Raw genomic sequence first — 23,009 nt, forward strand, 5'->3', positions numbered from 1 at the left:
TAGGCATCTGAGTCTTGGCTGTGTTTGGTGGGGGTGGGGATGTGTGTACACTATTAATACTGCAGGTGTCTTTGAACATATTTACTGTGTAATGTAGCCAAGTACTTAGTTTCATTTAGGCTATCTCAGGTCAGGTGCCTGAGGTGATAAATAAATTAATCCTTAATCATGTCCTAATATTGTGTCTGTTAACAGGGATAAAAATCCATGCTACTTCAGTGGAATGAGTATGGTTTTGACTGTTTCAGCAATATTAACATACTGGTGCTCTGCAATGACTTATGAGACAATCAGTTTCTGCTTTCAATGTAGCATTATGCAGTAGTTATTCATTTGTTTATTTATTTATTTTTATGGGGGGCACAGTGAGTAAGGAGGCACAAAATCCTGACCAGTGACCTGATAAGTGTGTACCAGGCAAAGATATTATTTGGGAGGTGGGGAGAGGCATAAAAGCTATGCAGTTAAACTGTTATAACATACTTCAGCAATCATTTTCAAATGCAACTTCATCAAGTAAAGAGAATTATTTCTAATGTAGTTTGTGTGTTGTTTTCTATCCACTAAAAATAATAACTGCAGTCATATCAGGAGGTATGGAAGCTACCCACTAGGCAGACTGCTGCTATTTGAGCTAGTAGTATCTAATAATACTGTGTCATGCTTTATGGGGATTGGCCTGAGACAGTATGATCCATGTGCTTTTGTAGTGTTTTATGGCTGTCTTTGGACTGTAGAGGATGAGCAATAGAGGAAGGCTTGCCTTGACAGTACAAGCTGCTTTTGCTGCTTTTTTTGTCACCAGCAACGTAACTTCTACTTTCTGCATCATTAACAGTGCTTTATGCAAATCCTGTTCATATTTAGCCAGTTGAGATTTTTGTTAGGGTGATACCTTAGCTGATCTAAAATCACATCCTTTTCAGTACCTAATGTGAAGTCTTTACTTTTTCTCTCCTGTGACTTCGAGAGGCTTTCCCTCTCAGTTTCCTGTTCAGCTACTCTGTAGGATCTTTCTTGCCTTTGATGGCTTATTTTCCTCTAGTGTTTGTGATCATCCAGTCCATTCTATCTCTCATATATCTTACTACTTGTGCTAAAGTTCACAGATTACTTCCCCAAACAACAACTGTTGGTTTCCTCACTCTGCAGTCCCCATTTTTTTCTTATATTTTTCTCTTTAGGATGCTCTGATGGAGTTACTGTTCAACCATTCAGTTTCAGTGCAGGTTTCAGCTGCCTTTCTGTCAGCCACCACTTTGAATATTGTTAGAATTGCAGCGTGGTTTAGGTTGAAATCCCACCCCCTCCACATTAGGTTGAAGTTTCTTCAGCATTGCTGTCACTTATTAGTTGGATGTTGGAAATAGTAAGACAGTTTCCTACCTTTATTTTCTGGTACTTTGATTGAGGCATATTGTTCACCTGGAAGCGAAAGGAAGAGTCTATTCAGTTCCAGACTGGATCAAGTGTAGTAGCAATACTGGCAGATAAAATTTATGCTCTTTGCTGAAGACTGGGTATTTTTTCTCACATTCCCGAAAACTTGCAAGCATGGATATATTCACATTGCTGGAAGGGTGATAAAATGTACATCCAAGTTACACAGGCCAGAATTCAAATTCCAGAATTCCAAAGTGTGCTAGTGCTAAACATTTCCAGAGAAAATACTGCAAGTTTTTGATTTATTTTCTCTTCTAGGATAATTTTCTCCATTAGATTGCTGTGGGTTTTTTGAGCTGTGGTGGGGTTTTTTTTGGTTATTGCCTAAGTACTTTGGTTGAAATAAGAGTTCTGAAGAAGATTCTAGTGTATAACTTTCAGCCCAGTTTGCTTGAGAAGATTCTAAGCAGGTTGGAAAATAGGATGTTAGAGTGGGAAGTGTCAGGCAGTCATAATAATAACTAGCCTTTCTTTTAACAAGAAAATACTGTCTTTTGAAGTAAATTACTTGCTAAACTATAAAAATAAAGTGAGTCACAATGCATTTAACTTACTACTTTATTTTCTGTTTTCAGTAGCATGGTTATATTTTTCCAATTGGACTTAATCTGACTGTGCGCTTACATTCTCCTCCCCCATAACATCTGCTGTTTAACCATGAGATGCTATATCCATCCTTGCCTTAAAAGCCTGCTGCTGCTTTTTGTAGGACTGCTGTACTCTTTTGTGTGCTGCTGGTATCCAGCATCTGTAGAGTGAGTTCTGGTAAATGATTGCCTTTTGCAAGTTAGTCCCACAGAATAGTGTACAAGCTAGTTTGGAAACTTGGCTGCTAGCAGAAGGACATGGTTAATTTAGCAAATAGCCACAGTGGTTTAAAATGTTATATTCATTACCACTTTCTATTTATGAATGCCTTTTTCTTGGAATTTACTAACTTACAGGCATTCATATAATGCAATGAGTGTCTCTGCTCCTATTCAGATCCAAAGATTTAGCTTAAAACTCTATTACAGGCGCTTTAAACCGAATACCTGACCTTGCTCTGAGGAATGAAAGGTGGTCCTGTTCTGAGTTTGTGCTTCAGGGTGGGTTAACCTGCAACAAGAGTTAGCATGGGCCACTGCTTATACTAATTTAGCCCTCTGAAGCGAATTCAGTGGCATCTGCTTCTGTAGGATGCTGAAAATACATAGTGAAGCTTACTGAGCATAAAATCTCTCTATACCAGAGCCTCTTGCTCTGTACATTGGAAAAGTTGTATTCTCATTGGAAGAGTTGTATTCTCTTTAATATTTAAATATGTTCATATTTCAGAATGCATCCATATCTACATATCTGTCTACCTACATTCATGTAGCTCTGCCGTGTCTCTGTCCACACTGAGTTGCTTTGTGCATTGTTGGAAGAAATATTAACTGCAAGCTGCCTAATTCCACATTAATATAATTTCATAAATGTATTTTTTCCTGCTGAAATACATTTCTTAAAGTTATATTTAGCTTAATTAGTCTTAAACAAGTCCAGATGTTACTGTAACTTCAGTGATAAATGATTCATAAAACAAGAAGTATGTTTGAACTAAAACTGAGGCCACATTGAAAACAAGTGATGTAGTACCTCATGGAGTTATACAATCTAGCTTAAAGGGGGGCTGTGTTGTTTGTTTGTTTTAACTGTCATGACCCTAGGTATTTTACTACATTATTTTGGTAATGCTAAGGATTTTCTTCATATATTTACAGCTTGAAGTGACATTGGTGGTTTTTTGTCTCTGTGATCATTTTATTTTGTGCTTAGGGCCACAGAGCATGCATAGTTTCCTAGTACTGTGAAATAACACCCTGTGGTTGCTTCCTTTTAATAAAGTAGCAAGATAAATATTAAATTATATGTTCTAGCAGGTAACATAAGGAAATGCTTGAAAGATCTCCTGGCCTGACATAAAGTTTGTTTTTCAGAAGTTTAAATAGCATTTCAATGAAATGATACACCTGCTTCCTGTAATGTATTTGTGTAACAGTTTTCTTTGGAACTGTAGGAGGAAATAAATGGTTTCAAGTAAACAGTGAAGCTCGTGACTTCAAAGTACTTCTTTCAAAAGTGAAACAATTTTACTTTCCTTTTTTAAATAAATAAAAAACTAACATACCTTCCCATCTCACATTTTTGTTCATATGTATAAATCTGAAAGGATTTTCATCTTGAGTTTTTCATTACAAAAGAATTGTTACTGTCAAACACCTCAGATTAGATTATATTAGGGACATGGTTTAGTGGTGGACTTAGTAGTGTTAGGTTAACACTTGGACTCAATGATTTTGGGTTTCTTTTCCAACGTAACTGGTTCTGTGAATTTGTATTGGAAAAGGTTTACTGGACTTAATCTAATTTTGCATATCTTTATTGTAATGGTGTAAAAAGAAGAGTTTTCCATGGAGATGAGCTGGCAATACAGATAGGTTTGTTTTTTGTTGTTTTTTTAAGTGGTATTGCAGGGCAGTGTCTTTTCTTCTTCAGTGACTCCTTTCCTGCAGTATCCCAAAAACAGACTAGGTAGCATCTATCTCATGCTTTGCTTAACCAGAACATTACTTAAGGAGTACAGTTAAAATAGAATAGTGCTTACTGTCAAGGGTTGCTTAATTAGGATATCTGCAGATACTTGATTTTCAAAGAAACTGATACATGCACACAAATACGCAAAATTATTGGATGCCCATTTTAGTTTTTCTTCCTACAGCCACAGTATTGAATGCTTCTGAGATTCTGTCATGTTTAGGTTTCACTGCCAGTTCATTCCTTCTGCAGATCTGACCTGTGAGGACTGCTTCCCTGCATTCTCTTGGGATGGCCATGTGTTTAATATTCTTGCTGTGTCTGTGTAAGTGTGTGGTTAGCATTTTAAAAGCATATAGTGATGCTTTTTGTTTGCTTTGGTCTGTTACCAAAACTTTTTATTAAAGTTTCTTCCTTTACTATTACATTCTGTAGTGAAGTGCTTTCAGCAATATCTTGTAATTTCCACGATTTTTACTAGTTCTGTTTCACAGCAGCTTTTTGGTAGCTTTGGAGAAACATTTATCAAGTCCATGATTGGTGAAATACTTTATTCTTGTTGACAAGCCAGACCAGGTGTGAATTACACACAAATACAAGCACTATGGTTTATAAACTTAATGTTCTCCCTGGCTCAGTAATTGAGCTGAATTAGGCTGAAGAATTAGGCTTCCTCTTACCTTTATTCAGGGCATAATACTAAATATTTGTATCAAAAATTGTGAAATAATTTGGCATAAAACTCTCCGTCACAGCTAGATGAGATTGTGCTTTGATTCATGAGAATAAAGTTATTTTAATTCTTTTTTAAGGAAGCTTTTATTTAAAAGCTTGTTTATTGGTTAGAATAAACTAGTACACTTACATTTTAATATAGTATATTAAAATTCCATCATGTATTTGGTATTTTGGGAAAGATAAAAAATAAACCCACATTTGTTGGAAAACTGAGATACTAATGCACATTTATATGGCCATAAAATTTTAATTTCAAGGTTATCGGTGTGGTTTAACACTTTTAACTAGCTCGTTCCTCAGCAAAAATTGTATGCTAATACTCTTTTTAAAAGGCAGATTTTGAGTTACTGGAATATCTGAAATTCAAGGTACCAGTTTCTTGCCAATTGTGATTGCAGACACAATAATATTCTATAGCTCATTACTATGCTTCTGAGGCATTTAAAATAATGAGGAAAATAAGATTTGAAATAAAAATAATTATTTTGAATAACTGGATTTGTGTTACAATATTAGATTTTTAAAAATCCATTTAATTTGATTAAAAGTGTGGACTATTCTAGATGTTATATATGAGAAGGGAATGTGGAAATAGGAGGGAGTTATTTCACCCTGTTCCGTAGAGGAAAAACAAAGTTTAGCAATATGCAGAGGATCAGAATGCTCCTGCTGTATTCCTTTTTTTTAAGTAGCTGATACAGTGATTGACAGGAATTCAAATTGCCCCTCCACTTTTAAAATGAATCCAAGTTCCTTCCTCAGGCCAGACTTGGTAAGGACATAAATTATATGTTGGTTTGGAGAGACAAGTTCCTTTCTGAACCCTCTGGGTGGCTAGTGAAAACTTGGCAGCCTGGGATTAAATCAGTGTCAGCTAAAAGACGTCCAGCATGCTCCAGGGTGATTCTATCCCACCTTTAATAATGTTTCACAAATGAGAAAAAAAATGTGCTGTCAATTCGCCATAAAAATTCTTATTAAGACAAAAAATGTGCCTGCTTAGGATTTGATTTTGTTAATTTATTTCTCCCATAGATTAGTTTTGATTAGAGGGGCTGGGGGTGGGGAGAATATTTGGGTGCAAAGTTGAAATTCAAGGGATTTGTGTGGTCTGTAATGAGGGTTATAGTCTGGTTCTGTTGTTCTTTTGTATATGCAATGAAACATGTCATGTGAGATCATTAATCAAAATAATCTGGCTATTCAGTGCCATTTTAATTTTTTGTGGAAACACTTTCTCTTGAATAGCTAGCTTTTTTTTTTTTTTTTTTTTTTTTTTTTTTTTTTTTTTTTTTTTTTTTGACATGATTATTTTTCACTCCTCTTAAATAACAGATGGGGCAGACCAGAAGAAATGGTGCTCAAAGATGACAGGATTTTGCACTTGCGTGGGAAAGTGATTTCAGAGCTTGTTGGTGTCATTGTATGTTACTTCTCACAGTTCATTGAAGGAAGTCCTAGTGAAATGTAAATGCATTATCAACAACATATCTGTAAAATGGAGGCCCAGAGTTGTTGGAAATAAAGCCTCTTGTGTGGCAAAGCTGGAAAGAAAATGAAAGGTTCACTGCAATTTGGCACTGATGCTTGTTTGGCAGCCTCCCATCTTTCTTATCTTAGCTGGTGTTCCATCAGTCAGTGAACTTGTATATGGATCATGATGCATCAGAAAGACACCTGTGATATGACATAATATAAAGAAAAAGAAGACCCTAATCTGTTTTCCTTTACTGAACAATCCACAGTTACTCTACTGTGTTAAAACTATGATTTTTAGATCAATTTTTCTGATTAAGTTCCTGTCACTGAAAAAAAAGAAGTTTTATATAAGATCAAAAAATTTCATGGTGTTTCTTCTCAAAATTTATTATTTCAGCCTGATTCATTTCCTGTTTATCTGCTAACTACTGAGAAAAGGAGAAACAAGTATTCTCTAACTGTTCTTAAATCTAGAAAATATGTAGTTCACTGTATTACAGGTGGCTGTAAATGATGCAGAGATTTATGCAGCACTTCCCTCTGTCAGCCTCTGGTCATGCACTTGCTTCCCTGGCTAACACTGCTGTTCCAAGGCTTCACAGCTTTCTAGGTGGAAATTCAGTTCTGCTATGAGAAAGATGAGGGTAAGTTAGAACTTCTGTCGTCATATTATAGTGTGAGAACAAGAGTATATTCAGTTGGATTAGTAGCAAATTAAATACTGATTTTTGAAGGAGCAGTTTTTTGAGCTGGGTTTCATTAGCCTGTTGGGCTCATTGCCATAGATTTTCATGGATATTCACAGTGCTGAGAGAGTGACTTGGTACTTACATGGACGGCAGTATAGAACGTTCTAGAACATACTGGTTGAGAGATAAATGTACTTTTTGAATCTGAAACCGCTCTGACAAGTAAAAGTTCATCTTTAGGGCCTGGGACTAGCAGTAAATTTGTTGCACCTGTCATTGGCACAATGGAGTCTTACACAGGCTGCAGACAGGATCCTGAACTCATGAAATTGGGAGTGACTTGTCACATTCTGGTGAACTTGGAGGGTAGCCAGGAATATTGATTTATTTGAATAACAACATGTGTTTTCTCATGGCTAGTGATATCTTGAAATGTATTAAAATTGTAACATTTTAATACCTTCTTGTATGATTTATATTCAAGTAAAATATAGATTGGCCTTTAAGGGTGTGTTGAAAGAATATCTTAGACAAAAACTACATCCCCTCACTTTCAATGGAGTGCCTAAGCACTTCCAACAGGGCTTTTTAGCATGATGTTGTAGTTTATGGTGTAATTTGCAAATTTGCGAGTTAGTAGACAGTTGGAAGTTTGAAGTTTCTTTTACAAAACATAATCAAATTAAGTACTTGCTTAAATAGCTTTTTAAAAACAAAATCGGAAATTACAGCAGTATGTTATTGAAATACTTTTAGAACTTATGTTTCTGAATTAGTTTGAGTGGTAATATAGCTGGCTTGGCCTTTTACATATTTATTTCTTGGTTAGGGAAGATTGCTTCACTTGGGAGAAACAACCCAAGGCCTCCAACTTTTAAAATCATTTTATCATGACCTTTCCTTCTAAAGGTATAAACACTTTTCTGTTATAATTTACAGTCAGTACATTAAATTCTTTGAAATTGTTTTTGTCAATTTTTTATCAAGTGTTTGTCTTTCCTTCTAGATGTGTGTCTTTCCTTCAAGGATGAGAAAGGTGTACTGTTGAATGGTATTAAATACCTGCAGGCTACCATTACAGACCATATATCTTGCTGAACAAAAGAAAATGTAAGGAGTCTTTTTCCAGTGATGTCAGTCCTGTGGAGGATATTGTAGTGTAAAATGAGCAGGAGATAAAAGGGAGAAACAGTCGTTTTTACTGACATAGTCTGTGGATATTTGGGACAGATGATGGAGTTACATATGAAGGAGTAAAAAACATGCTTTATTTCTGCTCCAAATGGTGGTGGGATTTTTAAAGGTTTTAAAGGACAGCCCATGATGATGAGTGGGCCGGTGTGCTCCATATATTAGAGTACAAGCAAACAAGAACAAGTGGTGGAGTTATTGTAACTTAATTCTCAGCAGCTCAGAGGAGGGTGATCACTGCTGCCACCCCAGTCTGGCTGTAGGACATGTTCTCCTCTGTCCATCCTCAGCTGTTCTTTGTGTTGTCTCTGTGAGGGTTTGGCAAGTCACACTGTCTGGCTGCTTCAAATGTGTCTGTAAAATGAGTGATGCATTCTATCTCTTCATGTTTTGTTTTATACTAGATATAAAAAAATGCACTTACACATGTGCTATAAGTGTATATTATAATGGAAATGGTCTTGGTAGGTGTTCATTTGGAATGGGGCTACTGCCTCAAGTAAACATCAAAGAATTCCTCTTTTTAGGAGTTCATTAGGAGCTACAAGTATTGTGTATACAACTGTGTATACAATACTTAGAACTGACAGTATCTAAGATAGTAAGATTAATACCTCATATTATGAAGCCAGGCATTCAGGTTCTTGGTTATATTTCATTCAAAATGTAGTTGGTCTAAAGCAAAAAAAAATCCCAGCAAATATTGTTTCTGAGAATGCAGAGGAAAAATTTCTTAATGTTTAAAAATACAGTGCAGTGCAACTGCTTTGAGAATGTTATGTCTGTGTTTTGGATCAGAGGTTGGGGGGGTTTTTCATTTTCTTTTGCTTTTATTTTCTTAGAGAAGCCTTGCTCCATCTTTATTCTATCTCTGTAAAAATTTGCAAGGAATAGCAAATTTTTAGAAAGTGATTTTGAGCATTTTATTTAAAGACTGATTGCTGTGACAGCAAAATTCTGAACATTTCACCTACAGCCACATTTTTTCAGCCATTGTAGCAAGTGGTGAGGTACTTAAATTTTGTGTCATGGCTGCTGGGCATCAAGTCAATGATGAGAGACCCAAGTGAGAAGGGGAAATGCTTCCTTCTGCTCCTGATTCTCTGTCAGAATGAGAGGCTTGAGACAAAGTGGGAGCTGTCTACCTTCGGTTCAAAGGAGGTATAGGAAAATGTGATGGGTAGAGGCAACAGAAGGGGTAGAAGGAAAAGAGAGAAGTGAAGGAAGAGCAGGAGGAAAAATTTGCATGAAGGAACTGAAGGTGATGTAGACTGAAACAGCTGGTTATAAACTAAATCTCTCTTTTTATAACAGCTTTCCCTATTTCAAATTTTTGCTCTCAAACTAGAGCACCTGCAAAAAAAAATTAGGAAAGAAGAGACTGTTCACAGATCCTTAACCCTTGCTAATTATTGACCAACATCTGGGGAGGAAGGATGGAAAGGATTAAATGAAGTTTTGCCATGCACAGCCCTCTCAGCTACCACCTGTGTCTGCTGTTGCAGGAGCGTGGTTTATTTCAGAGTTCCTCCCTTGAGATGTATTCCACAACCCCTGTTCAAAACATGCTCTAGCAGACTGCAGTGTCCTTGAGAGAAAGCTTTCTTCTAGGTTTGTTGTCCTCTTTAGAAACTCATTGGCCAGTATTAATCAAATCTGCCACGGGGATAGAAGTTTCAAAGAGAAACTAATTCTAGTTGATGTTAGCTAAGTCTTGTCACTTGATGTCTGCAAATCATTAAATTGCAGAAAATTTGTGTAAGAGAACATTCTCATGCTCTGACAACAGAAAAAATACTATTGGTATTAAAATCATTAGGCAACAGCCACATTGTTTGGAGTGCACTGGGATATAAAACTTAAGGGAAGGCCAGAACAAGGAGTTTGTGACACCTCATTTGTAGAGTGTTTGTAGTGTTGGGCAAGGCCCTTACAGAATAATTTGGTGTTTTCCTATATGACCATCTTCAGACTTTCGGGTGTTGATCAGCAGGTCAGTGCTGTCAGTGCTCAGCCTAAGTTTTGAACCTAGGCTATAACCTATATTGGTGCAAGGCAGCCTTAGAACTCTGGCAGACCACAATATCATCATCTCATTTCAGATGACAGCATTAGTTTTGGTGTCTGTTTCCCATTTTGAATATTTGGAAAATAATCTTCCATTGCAGAATTTCTATGAAGGTTTCACAGGACTGCTTTGAAGATTGATTTGCTAATGATTTTGAAGCCTTTAGTCTGGTAAAAATATCATAAGGATTTGTGTGGTATTTGTGAATTCAGTGTTGTATAATGTTATAAAGCAAAAAATATACAACGTGTAGATATGAAGCCTCATTTAGTATGGAAATGAGAAAAAGCTGTTGCTGGAATGAGGCCACTCCAGAAAAATCAGTATGTCTGTGTGATTCTACAGGAAGTTCAGAAGCTGGATACAGCCTTTAGGATCTCCCCAAGGCCTGGAAATGACTGCTGGAGCACTGAGTGGCATCCAGCAGAGGCTTCCAGCTTCTCTTACTGCAGCTCACCTACCTGACGCTGTGCTCACCATTCTTGGGTGGGAAGCAACTGGCCCCGCTTAATCTGTATCTGCCTGTCCTGGTAGTTGGATCTTTGTTGTGGACAGGGGAAGAGATGTCCTGATGTCCCTGGAAATGGTGACAAGGATCAGATATCACAGGCAGCCATCATAGGTGCTGAAACTGGACCAAAATTTGCATTGCCTTCCAGTGCACCAGCTACACTGTCTGGATGGATGGGGGCTGCTGCATTTAGTTTTTATGGACAGCTTGCTCTCTGGAATCCTTAGATTTTGAGCACTCAAGTGTGCAACATTAAGTGTCCTCGTAGTTCTTGGTGTAGCTTTGTGTGTCTCTGTAACCTGAAGAGTATTTGATAATACTGTATGTCACAAGCAGATAATTTATTTGTTGGGGAAAGGATTTTCTGGGGGCCAGAAGGAGGGTAAGATTTTGTCATCTCTAATCACATTAGCTGTGGTGTGATGACAGTTGCTTTCACTTGTTTTTGCCAGATACGGCATGGCTGTGTAGAACTTTGATGTACTATAATTGAGTACACTATAGGAAACGGTTCTATATGAAAAAGTTATTTAATACAGCGGTTTTATTGTCTTCATTGCTAGAAAAAGACTTGGTAGCTCAGTTTTTGGGTGGATCTTGATATTGTAGACAAACATGAAAGGATTAGAAAAAGTGTTTTTAGTAAGGAAGAAAGTCAAAGTAGAAACCAGAGTTGTCAGAAATGCTGAAACATAGACATGATCCAAACTTCTATATTAATTTCCTTCTTTGTTATCAGGCCAAACTTAAGGAAGGAGTAGATGTCACTAAAACAATTACTGAAGGCCAGTGAGTACCTAATAAGGAGAGGGCAATTTCAAGATATTTGTGGGTTTTTTTCTTACTGTCCTGAGAACAATTTGTGTCACATCCTCACACTCTTTCTCTTCTCTCAGTAATATGTACACCATATTGGTGAGGTCAGATTGGTGAACAAACAATACTGCATCTATGTGTCAATTATATAGAATTGTTCCTTTTGTAGTAGGTTAATTTTCACTTCACACATTCCATATTTCTTTTCTCTTTGTCAGTTTTCTTCCCTCCCCTGCTGTCTCAGCAGAACAGTCTTCTGGGATTATGGCTTCTCAGGTTACTATGTGACTGGACATCTGGAGAGAAAGAGGAGGGATTGTACCAAGACAGGGAAGCCTGTTAACTTTTATTAGTGCTTTGCTCTTCCATTGAAAAGCCGCAGATGCAGCTGAAGGTGCTGTAACTTCTCTAATGGGGAAGTGTGGGCAGATATAAACAACCCCAGTTATATCAAAACTGAAATTTAAAAAAAAACCAGTATGTATTTTAGTGTAGCTGTTACCTTCCCAGAAAGGAACAGACAGCCTGACAAGCAGGTATTTAAATAGACTGCACTCAGCATATATTTAATTTTAGGTTAAGGCTTGTTAGTATAAGTAAAGAATGTAAGTCTTGTGAGCTGTAACAATCCCTTTTTGGACATAGCGTTGTGCCATGTGAATTGACCTGGCAGATTGCTCTTCTAGTTTATTTGCATTTATCATTCATAATCTCTACCTGTACTGACGTTTGAACCCTTTTAAATGTGCCTTGGCCTTTCAGCTTCCTGAAGTTCCATCCCACGACCCTCACGGTTGTACCACTGTGATAGCTGCAAAGTGACACCAGATTTGCTCTTCAGAGGAGGGTTCTTTAACAAGGCTGGCTAAAACTGCAGCAGAGTACTTCTGTAGTTGCACACAGCTTGAAGAGAGTGAGGAATCATTTATGTTCGTTCATATGGTATTTGATAATTTTCTGTCCCTGGAATTATTTGAGGATGAGTGGTGAACAGTGGGATTGCAAATCAGAAATAAAGACAGAAAGTGAATTGTTACAAATACCTTTGTTCATAAACCTAAAAGATGTGAGCGTGAAAGAAGTGAACGAAGGAACAACTAAAAGAACTTCAGAATTAATTTCTGAATAACTTGTCTGTTACAGATTTTTTTTTTTAGTGCAATGTTGAGTAATTGTTTAGAAAATAGAGTAAGATCCCCTTATTGAAAACAGATAATATACCAGAAACATTAAAGAGACTGCTTTTTTTTCAGAATAGAATTTGTTACTATCTACTGTTTTCAGTCATAAATTTGAAGCTTCTAAATAACTATTAAATCATTAAAGTTCCTGTTTTGTCACCTTACCTATATCAAAATCATCTGAGTAAAATGTCTCACTCGTAGACCACTAGAACTCTTTTGACATTTTATATGCCTTATTTCTTAGATAAAGTCACTGAAAAAGTTAATCCTACAGTGGAAACAGATGTGCAACCAACATTTTTGTAGGGGACTTTCATTCCTCAGTAACAGTGATTGCACTTGTTTTATTCTCTGTTCTGGCACAGCGTATGATTAATTTTTGTCTCATGCTAGCTGTAGCAATGAAACCACACACACGTTGCAATGTAACAAGGCTAGAGAAGTACATTTCAGACTGAATATGAAGCAATCACCAAGAATATTTATTCATTCTGTTGAAGTTTCACCCTGCATTATAACACAGACTTGCAGAAAAACAAACCTCTTGCACAGATTTGTTTCACGTTTGCTGTCGGCACTTCTGTGCTGCCTGAAGGATAGAGCTGGTGGTAATGCTTCATTCTGAAATCCTTAATACTTTCAGAGTTTGTTTATTCTGGCTGTTTCTTCGTCCCCACCCACCCTGAGGAAACATACCACATTTTTAAAATTTGTTTCAGTGGCCAAAAGAACAATCTAGGTTCAGACTAGAGTTTAGGATTTATACCTGTGTAATAATCCGTACAATTGAGGGGAAGAAAACTGTGATATCCAGATTTTCTAAAGAGCAGCTGGCCTCATGTCCAGGTATTTTACACTGATATGGTCTTGCTGTGAGATAGCAAATACAAATACAGGTTTGTCCAGATCACGGTGCACTGAGCTGAAACAGGATGGTAAGCTACAGTTAACTCAGTAATGTTTGATAGTGTCACCAGGTTATCTAGAGACAGATGTGGCCCTTTGTGAATATCAGACTCGAAGCTCTTTGTATTTGGTTTTTGTTTAAATGTCACCATCATCTCTGGATTGTCTGGTATCTCTGTCAGATGCTCAGTTTTCTCCCCAAGATGGTTTTCTTTAACTGACTGATGTCAGGAGCCGTGGAAGCTGAGTGTCATTATCTTTGAGTGTTCAGTGCAGGTTTATAAAGTCCATGTTATAAATCTGTTTCAGAATGCTGTCCTCAGTGAGGGTTCTTCTGTTTCATCTGGTGCTTGCTGGATGTAACGTAGAACCTCTGACTAAAGTGAGGAACCTTATATTATAAATGTATGGGGTAGCTGAGAGTAAGGCATGACGATGATGGCAAGGTCATTTTGCTTACAGACTCGTGTGTGAGGATCTGTGACATGAGCCATCACACTTGTGAATGTGCCTTCATGTTTTTATGTAGCTTGCTGAGCGTGAATGCTACGTTTCTGAGTAAAATTCAGAGTGTTACTGGTGTTGGATTGGTGCAAAGGTGAGCCCTGGTCACTGTCAAAAAAAAGAACAAGTGAATAGGGGAGACTTCTGAGTTATTTTTAGGTATATTTTTAGTATTGTTCCTTTCCCAGGCAGCCAGTGTGAGGTATTAAGCCACCACCGTGGATCAGTGTCTGCAGGCAATTTCAGCAATCCGCCGAGTGTACAAACTGTTGGCTTTGGCTCTGGTTTCTGCTTCTAGAATAATTCAAATGTTTCTTTCTTGAGGCATCTGGTTTGTTTTTGGAAGGTGGAGAAGAGGGCAGACGCACTGCCGTGTGCCCTCGTTGTGTGGCTCGGGCGGAGCGGCCCGAAGGGACGAGGTGTGCCGGGGCCGCCGCCCTGTGCCAGCCCGGCCGGGAGGCGCGCACCGGGCAGGGCCGCCCATGACCCCTGCGGGCCTCCCCGCACTGCCTCGTCCCTTCTGCCTCTGCTCCACAGAGAATTCACCTGAAGCCCGCAGAGCGAGCCAGTCACATGGACGGACCGTGCCAGATGCAGCTGTAATCTGGGGCTGAAAGATTGAATTTGTCCTCCCCCTCTTCCTGCTCTTTTGCGTTGGTTTTGCGATGCAGGAATGCACGCTCTGAGTTACCCGGCACAATGGAGACTTCATGTAACTATTTCTACAGCGTCTGCTGGCAGGAGAGCTCTGACGTCAGCGGAGCCGGGGTGAGGTTTCGCTTTGGCACATTCAGCGCTCTGCTCTGCAGTAAGGGCACGCTGCAATGGGAACGGGCTTGGGCTGTCACCGCGCCTCATCCGAGGGGCTTGCTGCTCGCTGGATGTCTTTTGTGGGTAGAAAATGTACTTGATAAGCTGTGTTTTGTCCCATTTCTTTATTACAGGCATTTCAGATTATTCTGTAAATATTTGTGCCTGGCACTGTTGGCTGGCAGGATATTGCTTTTAGCTCTTTAAACTGCGATTACGGTAACAGTTCTTTGCTGGTGTTTCAAGTGAAGATATTTTTTAGAGGCAAACTAAATCTATTTCTCAAGGACCTCCCCCCATCCCCCTACAGTGTTAACACTAGGTTTAGATAAGCAAAAAGAAAGTAAATCAGTAATTAAATCTACTACAATTTGAAATTCTTAATGGTTAACTTGCAAGTACAAAGAAAGCAAGGACTTGAAGACACTGAATTTATGAGCCACCAGAGAAACTAGTATTTTAGATTTAAGATGAACAGAGGTTTGACTTTTGTTATTGCTGATTAAACAAATATCAGTGACTTGAAAATAAATACGAAAGCCTGTGTTACATTCAGTTTAAGGTACTTGTTTCATCTAAAATTTATATGGATGCAGACAGCTCAGTAAAGGTATATTTAAGGCCATCAGAGCAGAACTGTGGATAACACTGTGACAAGATTCAGAGTCAAGCTGTAGAGTTGCAGCTGATTTTAAAAATAAGAAGCTTTTGTGTTTGCAAATTGTTTGCGCTGCTTTTTAAAGAAAGAAATCTCGACACTTGAGGGCTGGATCTCAGGTCTGGGCTAACAGGTACTCATGGCTAGAGGCAGCATCCTCTGACCTAATTCAGTTTACCAAATCTGATATTTCTGTGGTCTAGGAAGCTTTTAAATCTGACTTAAAGTGTTGAGTTTTTTAAAACATTTACTGAAAAGAGTACTGAAAAGTTGAAGGCATATTACCAGTGTTACTATTTAAAAACCACAAAGTATGGTTTTACCTCAGAACCTGAAATAATACAGGCTTGTTTGGAGACTATAATTAGGAAGTGTTTAGCTGTTCTAAATAATGGAGAAAATAAGCACGGTAGCTTTTCTAGGAATTGTATTACGCTTGCTTCGTATTTTCTGCCTGTAATTGTTGGAGACAGATGATGTGTCACAGTCTGTTGCACAAAGGGGCCCAACTAATGATGTTTCTATAATTATGGAGAAAGTGCTGTTTAAGATGATGCTTTGGAGGAAAAAAAGTAACATCCTACACAGAAGGGGTATGGGAGTTTGAATGTGAGGGGGTGAGGAGGGGAAAAGGCTTTGCAATCCCTCCTCAAAAGCATGAGGGAGTTGTATTTCAGAAATACTGTGTTGTGAGGCCTGGCAATGGAGATGTAATTCGTGAATTTAAAAGTAACAAAGTGGAGTAGTACAGCTACATCTTGGCATACACTTATTTGTGTCACTATGCACTAAGAACTGCAGTAGCATCCTCAGCTGGCAGAGGAACATCACTGGAGGTTCTTCTGAGATCTTTTTTGACTTCGTTGGTAAATGTGTGAAACATAGCAGGAAACCTTTGAGTATTTATTTTTTAAAATTTGGTGTGAAGCTTTCTGACCATCCAGAATGTGGCAGCACTGCCAGGGTCTCGTCAGCTCTTTGAGACCCAGGGTGTCATCTGTCATGAGGCCTCTGGCTAATGCAGCGGCTTGCAGGGGATTCACAAACTCCCCTGTGTTGATTCATGCTTGGACACCATTAACAAGGCAGTAAAGCTTAAGAAAGTTTCACAAGATTAAGCCTTTAAAGCCATGAGTGGGTGTGTTTGTGGTGACTTTTCCAATGACCATTTTATGCAGCAGTTGTTGTGCATAGAGAAACCCTGCTTATTCCTCAGTCCGTGTTGGTGTCAGTGAAAAATGTTTGGAAAAACTCTCATCAACCTGGCTAAATCCTGCTGTGTGCTGACATAGCATATCTTTTGGCATAGTATGATGTTGTTGTAGGTGGGATAATTATGCTGGCAGAATAACTTCTCCTATTGGCATGTATTGTATTTCCAGCATAGCTACAGCATCAGATGTACTTCAAATGACTGACATTCAGCTTTTTCTTGCTTTGTGCTTTTTAACTAGTGTTTACACTATTTACAGTGCCAGTGGAGTCTGCCTGTAAAAGCTGCTAGAGCATTCCCCTTCTCTTGGGCTGAATGGGCTCTATATTTTCAACCTAGTGTTTTTTATTTATTTATTTTCAGCAGGACTAGAATAATCTTTTCCATTAATTCTTTCTTCCAAAGACACATCAGTAAGATTTAAATTTTCACCCAGTGTATTCATATGCAAAGATCTGCAGCTAGTCCATTTGCCTTCTTTTTCTAATGTTCTCCCTTCATTTTACATTAAGTTCAGCTGTGAGATAAGTTTCATGGTACTTCTGCCATTTCCTGACACCAATGGTTTTTCTGGAGGCAGTGAGTTTCCTGTCTGGAAGCTACAGGCTGTGTTTCTGGCAGGATGGAGTATTTTTGTTTCCCTGGCTAGACCTTTCCCTGTCTTTGTTTTTGTCTCTTTTTCTCTCAGATGTTCTTTTTTTTTTCTTTTTTTTTAATTTTGGTTTGTATTTGATATTGTAGCAGTTAATTTAGAACTGTCATTACAAAAAACTGTCATGGTGATTTGCAATACATCCATGCAGGATTTTTCAGTTAACATACTTGACAGAATAAATTAATAGGTCAGACTGCAGGAGAACTGAATGTTTTGCTAGGTTTTGACCTAATCTCACCTCCTGAATGAACAGGAGTGGTTGGTTAGGCTGGTGCAATTTGGTACCTGACCTGAGGGCAGTTTCAGAAGTTGTGGCATTAGCCATAAGACAGTTCAGAAAACTGTCATAGTTTGTGTGTATCCTTGACTTGCTGCTGCTAGAATAGACAGGCATGGATTATTCAGTCAGCCAAGCTTTTCTGAAAGTTTTATATTGAATTATATTTACCAAAATTATTAGTTCCCTGTAAAGAGATACCAAAGGAGACCAAAGCAGGGCAGTTCAGTATCTCAAGGGCTGAGACACTGGTAAAGTAAGTTACTGTGAGTTGTCACAGTGACTTTCAGAAACTGAGACTAAGTTCTTATCCCCATGGTAAGGTCTCATTAGTCAGACTAACCTGATGTCCTTGGAAGAATTCAAAACTCTTACTAACTTCTTTGTAACTCTAACTCCCTTTTAATTAGTTTACTTTAAAAGTTTTATGTAAAGTTTATCTGTATGTATGTTGTTTTTTTAAACGGTAAAATAGCAACAAATATTTTAAAAAGTAATCCATTAATAGCTTCCAGCATTTCTTAGTTGGAGGCAAAGCTATTTCAAGATCGGGGGAGGGGATGGTGTTTCTGGATTGGTTTTTTTTGTATTTTTTCTTTGTCTCCCTTGCCTCCAAAATAGAGGTTGATTATGCCAGAGGTAAAACAGAGCTGGAAGATGCTGCCAGTCAGACAGTCAATAATATCTTCCCTCAGTGCAAGATAGAAACTGGGGCTCTTGCTGAATTTAAAAATCATTGGGAGCCAGGAACTGCAGTGTGTGACCTCTTACGTATCCCCTCAAGCTGCTGTCTCTGGTATGCTGTTAAAATTGTGTCTGTGTGCTCTCTCTGGAACTCCTGCTCATGGTTCCAGATCCCTCTAATACAATATTTGTCCCATCTTATATCTTGGTAGACTTTATTTGGTTTGTTTTTATAGTGGGGCAAACTTGTAAGCCTGCTGGAAAACAAAAGCTTGTCCGAATTCAGTATGTAGCCATTACTGTTTGACCAAGCAGAATTACAGACCTGAAATTAAATCTGCTTATTCTGGAAATTTGTTGGTATTGGTTATTTTCATTTTGAAACAGTCTTCTGTAGGAATGATCTCAGCATTCAGGAGTGTTGCAGTGTTTTCCACTTGCAGGATTGGTGACACTGCAGGAAGCAAAAACTGTCATTTGTTATTTCCCTGGTGTAAGTCTTTACTCTGGTTGTTTTGCAATGTATAGTGTAAAATAAAAAGCAACTGCAAGAATGAAAGTATTAATACAGTTAGATTAAACCTTTTTTTTTGGTACAGAGCAGAGGTAGCTTGTACAGTTTTTAAATCCCTCAGTGTTGCTTTCACTTTTCAGATCACTAGCTAGTCAAATATTTTAGAATGTTACTATATATCTATATATAGATACAGATACATAAAACAAATCTCTCTACTATAATCAGAAGTGAAAATGCATGCCCATCATTGTATTAAGAGAATACATTCCAGTTACTGAATGTAACTTTTTTTTTTTTTTTTGCAAGAAAAGCATTTTCCTAGTGTGAGGATTTTTATGATTAAAGAATTAAAATAATTAAACATTTTGGTGATTTCTCTTTGACTTCCCCCTTGGTTTTGTTGTGTTGTTTTTATTTCCCTTCAGTGTTTCCAAGACTTTGGTTTCCTCTTGGCAGAGTTTGGTGTACATTTGTTTGCAGAAGGCACCACAGTGCACTGGAGAAGCTTTTGACACGCAGGCGAGTGCGTGGTTGAACTGAGATTGCTCTGCTGAGTTAGATAAGGGAAAATTGCAGAGTCTTATTTGCAACAGACACAGGCCTGCAGATACACAAATAGAAAGCATCTCTTCACTGAGTTCTTAGCTTTGGTTGACCACATTGCACACAATGTACCCAGATTTAATGCTGCTGGTTTGGAAAATTAATGTTTTTTAGAATTTAAGGAATTCTCCCTTTTGCCGAGGGAGGCACTTTGAGTGTACTCTCTTCTTTACAGGCATTATCTGCAAGAGGAACAGTGTTGCCAATCATTTGTTCAGACTTTCAGAATGAGTTCAGCAGCTTGTGAGACTTCCTCTCCTAATAGCAGCTGTCATGGACACATGATACAGGATGTATTGCTCATAAATTTCTAAGGAAGAAGCATAACTTTTTTTTTTAATAAGCTGCTGAAGATTTTTCTAGCTGTCAGGCTTGGTTTGTCATGTGCTACATACAATTGTGAATTTTAAAACAGAACATTGTATATCAGTTCACTTTTGACAATTCTGTAGGTTTCTCTGCATTTTAAATACTGTCAGTCTTTGGATTTTCATGCCCAGTCAGTCTGACTCTCTTAGTCCTTGAGCCCAAGTGGGTTCATAGTCAGTCTGTTTGTGTCATTGTTTTACAAACAATATTGCTTTGTTCTGCAAGTGAAAATAGAATTTCCAGATAATTGACACAGGGCCTTAAGGAAAATAAAGTGCAGTCAGAACAAACTGAGACATGATAACAGTCAGTGGAGATAATTTAATCTCTGCCTCACAAATGTTTTCCTCTTAATTCTTGTATGATAGTATCCATGAATATCAGGGGGTTTTAATAACATCGAATCACAGAATTATGTGGGCTGAAATGGACGTTAAAGATCATCTTGTTCCAACCCCCCTGCCCTGCACGAGCAGGGATACCAGCCACTATCTGAGGCTGATCAGGGTCCCATCCAGCCTGGCCTAGAACACTTCCAAGAATGGGGCATCCAGAGCTTCTCTGGGCAACCTGTGCCAGGGCCCACTGGGTTCTGAGTAAAGAATTTCTTCCTAACATCTAACCTAAATCTCCCTATAAGAAGTCAAGACAGAATAATTACTAGGAGGCTTTCCCTAAAGTAAACTGATTCTGCATTGTGGAAGCTTCCAGGTGTTAAAGCAGCTCCAGATGCTTGTGGAAGACCCCTTGTTCCTCACTTGGCACTGGTCTACTGGCCTACACGTGCCAAGCTGCCTTAGTCCAGAGAGTCTGACTTTGTCTCAAATTAGGCATAAGGGCCCTGCCCTGTTCTGCTGACTGTGCTGATATGAGCATGTCCCAGATCTTGTCAGCGCCTTCACTGAGCCCACTGTGAGCTCCAGTGTGAAATTAGTGAGTGAAGCTGGGGATTGTACTTGTGGGGAACTCTGTTCCCAGTCTGCCGGATTTACATAAATTAAAGAAGTGATATGATTTCACTGCAGCTGTTTTTCTGTCATTTAAAGATGATATGTAAAGTTTAAGTCTTGATACGGCAGATTTCTAAAGGTTTTGAAAAACTTGAGTTAGTCGTGAATTTGGGAATTCTGTTTTTGGAATAATGGCCTCTGCAGGTATCAACAGTCCATTGTAAGCATAAAGAAATGAGGTGTAATTAACAAAATGATAAAGTTTTCACTCTGGAAAGGATTTACTACTAGTAGGAGCAACTCCAGGAACTTCTGTAATAAATGTTCTTCATGCTTTAAGAAAAGCATTCACGTACGTGGGTCCTAGAAAAAAGCAGGATAGAAAGTAAGAGATACCTTCCTGCAAAAGTGTCTGAAAGGTAAGACTTACTTCCATAACATGTACATTACCATACTGATGCCCTTTTTTTGAAGGAGAAAAGTCATAATGAAGGAAAATTTACATGAGCATGCATTTAGTTTTACACGGTTCAGTTTGATTTAAGTGAATTATTTAAGAGGCTTTGATGATTTCTTTTGCATGCTGCATGTCATACTGTAACAAACCAGTGTAAATGTTTAATAAGTATTTGTATGTCTGAGTTTGTGTTAAAAGCTTGAGAAATCTTTGATACAAATTTAACTTTCTTTTGTAGAATTAACTGTCCAGTTCAATCCAAATACTATCAACCCTTTGTTTCACCTTCTATTAGAAATCAAAGTTAGAAGACATCAACAAATGCCACACAAGTTGAAGTGTCTTTAGCAGTCTTTGTAACACTACATGGAAAATGTTGCTATCTTGATTTTAGATTATGAAGGGAAATATACTGAAGGAGTCATGAAGGTATTCTTGTAATTGTTGCAGTTGAGCATTTCACCTGCACAAAATGCATTTGCCTAACACAATATGCTGCATTACGTTACCATTAAAGGATTTTATTTTTTGTCTTAGTGCATATAAAGGTCCTGCCAGAACCTTTGTTGTTTCAACATAATTTCCATCTGTTTTCTTCCAAGTTGCAAAGTGTTGGTTCTCTTGTACTAAGTCATCTATAATAAAGCCAAATAACAGTCCTACCATGCCCTGACACCATGTGCATTGACACGACTATGGTGAGATGTTTTTAATGGGACAGAGTGTTGCAGAAGCACATACATGTCAAAGACATTAAACTTTTCCAGGCTGTTCATCACTCTTTTAACTCAGCAATGCCAGATGTGTACTTGAACCTGAGGCATGTGTAAAGTGAAGAGGGGTATATTTGTTCAGAAATCCTCAGGCAAAAGTGTTTGTATTTTTCCCCCAGTTTTAAAAACTGCTGTGGAATGAGCTGACATTTAAAGAATGGCCATTGAAATAAGGTACTTGTTTGCCATTTCAAAATCCTATGCGTTGGTATTTCATTTAGTAGCTTCAGCTTTTGCGTATTTTTGTTTTACATTTTATTCCACTATGTTTGTAGTTCTTAGACCACGCATTAAATGAAAAGAAAATTTTGTTTTTGATGCCTCTTTTAGATGATTAGAGATCCCTCTACGTTAAGAACATCACAGCTTAGAAATTTTAGGATGTTATGTGATTGACAGGAGATGCTCATTGGAAGAGGAAAGCAGAAATTAACTGTGATGGTGGTTGAAATTCAAGCTCTGAAAGTTGGTTTTGGTTTTGTTTGTTTGTTTTGTTTGGTTGTTGTTTTTTTTTGTTTTTTGCAGCTGTCTTTAGGCTGGATCAGTGCATTTCAGAAAGCAGGTAGAGAGTATAGATGTTGGGAATTGCAGATGTCAGAAGGGAAGCTATTAAGGGTCAGTTTTAATCAAGAAGTAGCTTTCAGTTTGCTAACAGAGTTGGCGCTTGGTTAAATGGTTAGAGGAGCAAGTGCCTTAGATGAAGAGAGTTTGTTTGGAACAGAAGTCATAATGTGCTGCTTAAGAACCAATTACACACAGGAATATGTAAGGTCTTTAGTGATGATGTAGTTACATCCCTGTTTATGGGGGTTTTCTCCTTTCCCGCACTGATGTTTAAGCCTGCCTTTGTTTTGCAAACATGCGTGAAGCTGTTTGTCCTGATGGCAGACTCTGGTTTTTTGCCCTGTACACCAGATTGAGTGTGTAGTGGAAGAGCAAGCAGCATGTGAGCTTG

The 23,009-nt window shown here is 38.1% G+C and overlaps 1 protein-coding gene across 5 annotated transcripts in view; it reads left to right on the forward strand.

Moving 5' to 3' along the window:
* RNF19A (ring finger protein 19A, RBR E3 ubiquitin protein ligase) overlaps nucleotides 1-23,009 on the forward strand; it is a 58,542-nt gene that overhangs the window by 9,904 nt on the left and 25,629 nt on the right. Inside the window, exon 1 of one of the 5 annotated variants that reach the window (XM_063390168.1) lies at nucleotides 14,557-14,856. The exons of the other annotated variants lie outside the window; for them this stretch is intronic. The gene's annotated coding sequence lies outside the window, so the exon portion shown is untranslated. Of the gene's footprint in view, nucleotides 1-14,556; nucleotides 14,857-23,009 lie in introns of those variants that run through there. 5 annotated transcript variants of the gene reach the window in all.

The sequence above is a fragment of the Prinia subflava genome, chromosome 1 (assembly GCF_021018805.1).
Source record: "Prinia subflava isolate CZ2003 ecotype Zambia chromosome 1, Cam_Psub_1.2, whole genome shotgun sequence".
Classification (NCBI taxonomy): Eukaryota; Metazoa; Chordata; class Aves; order Passeriformes; family Cisticolidae; genus Prinia; species Prinia subflava.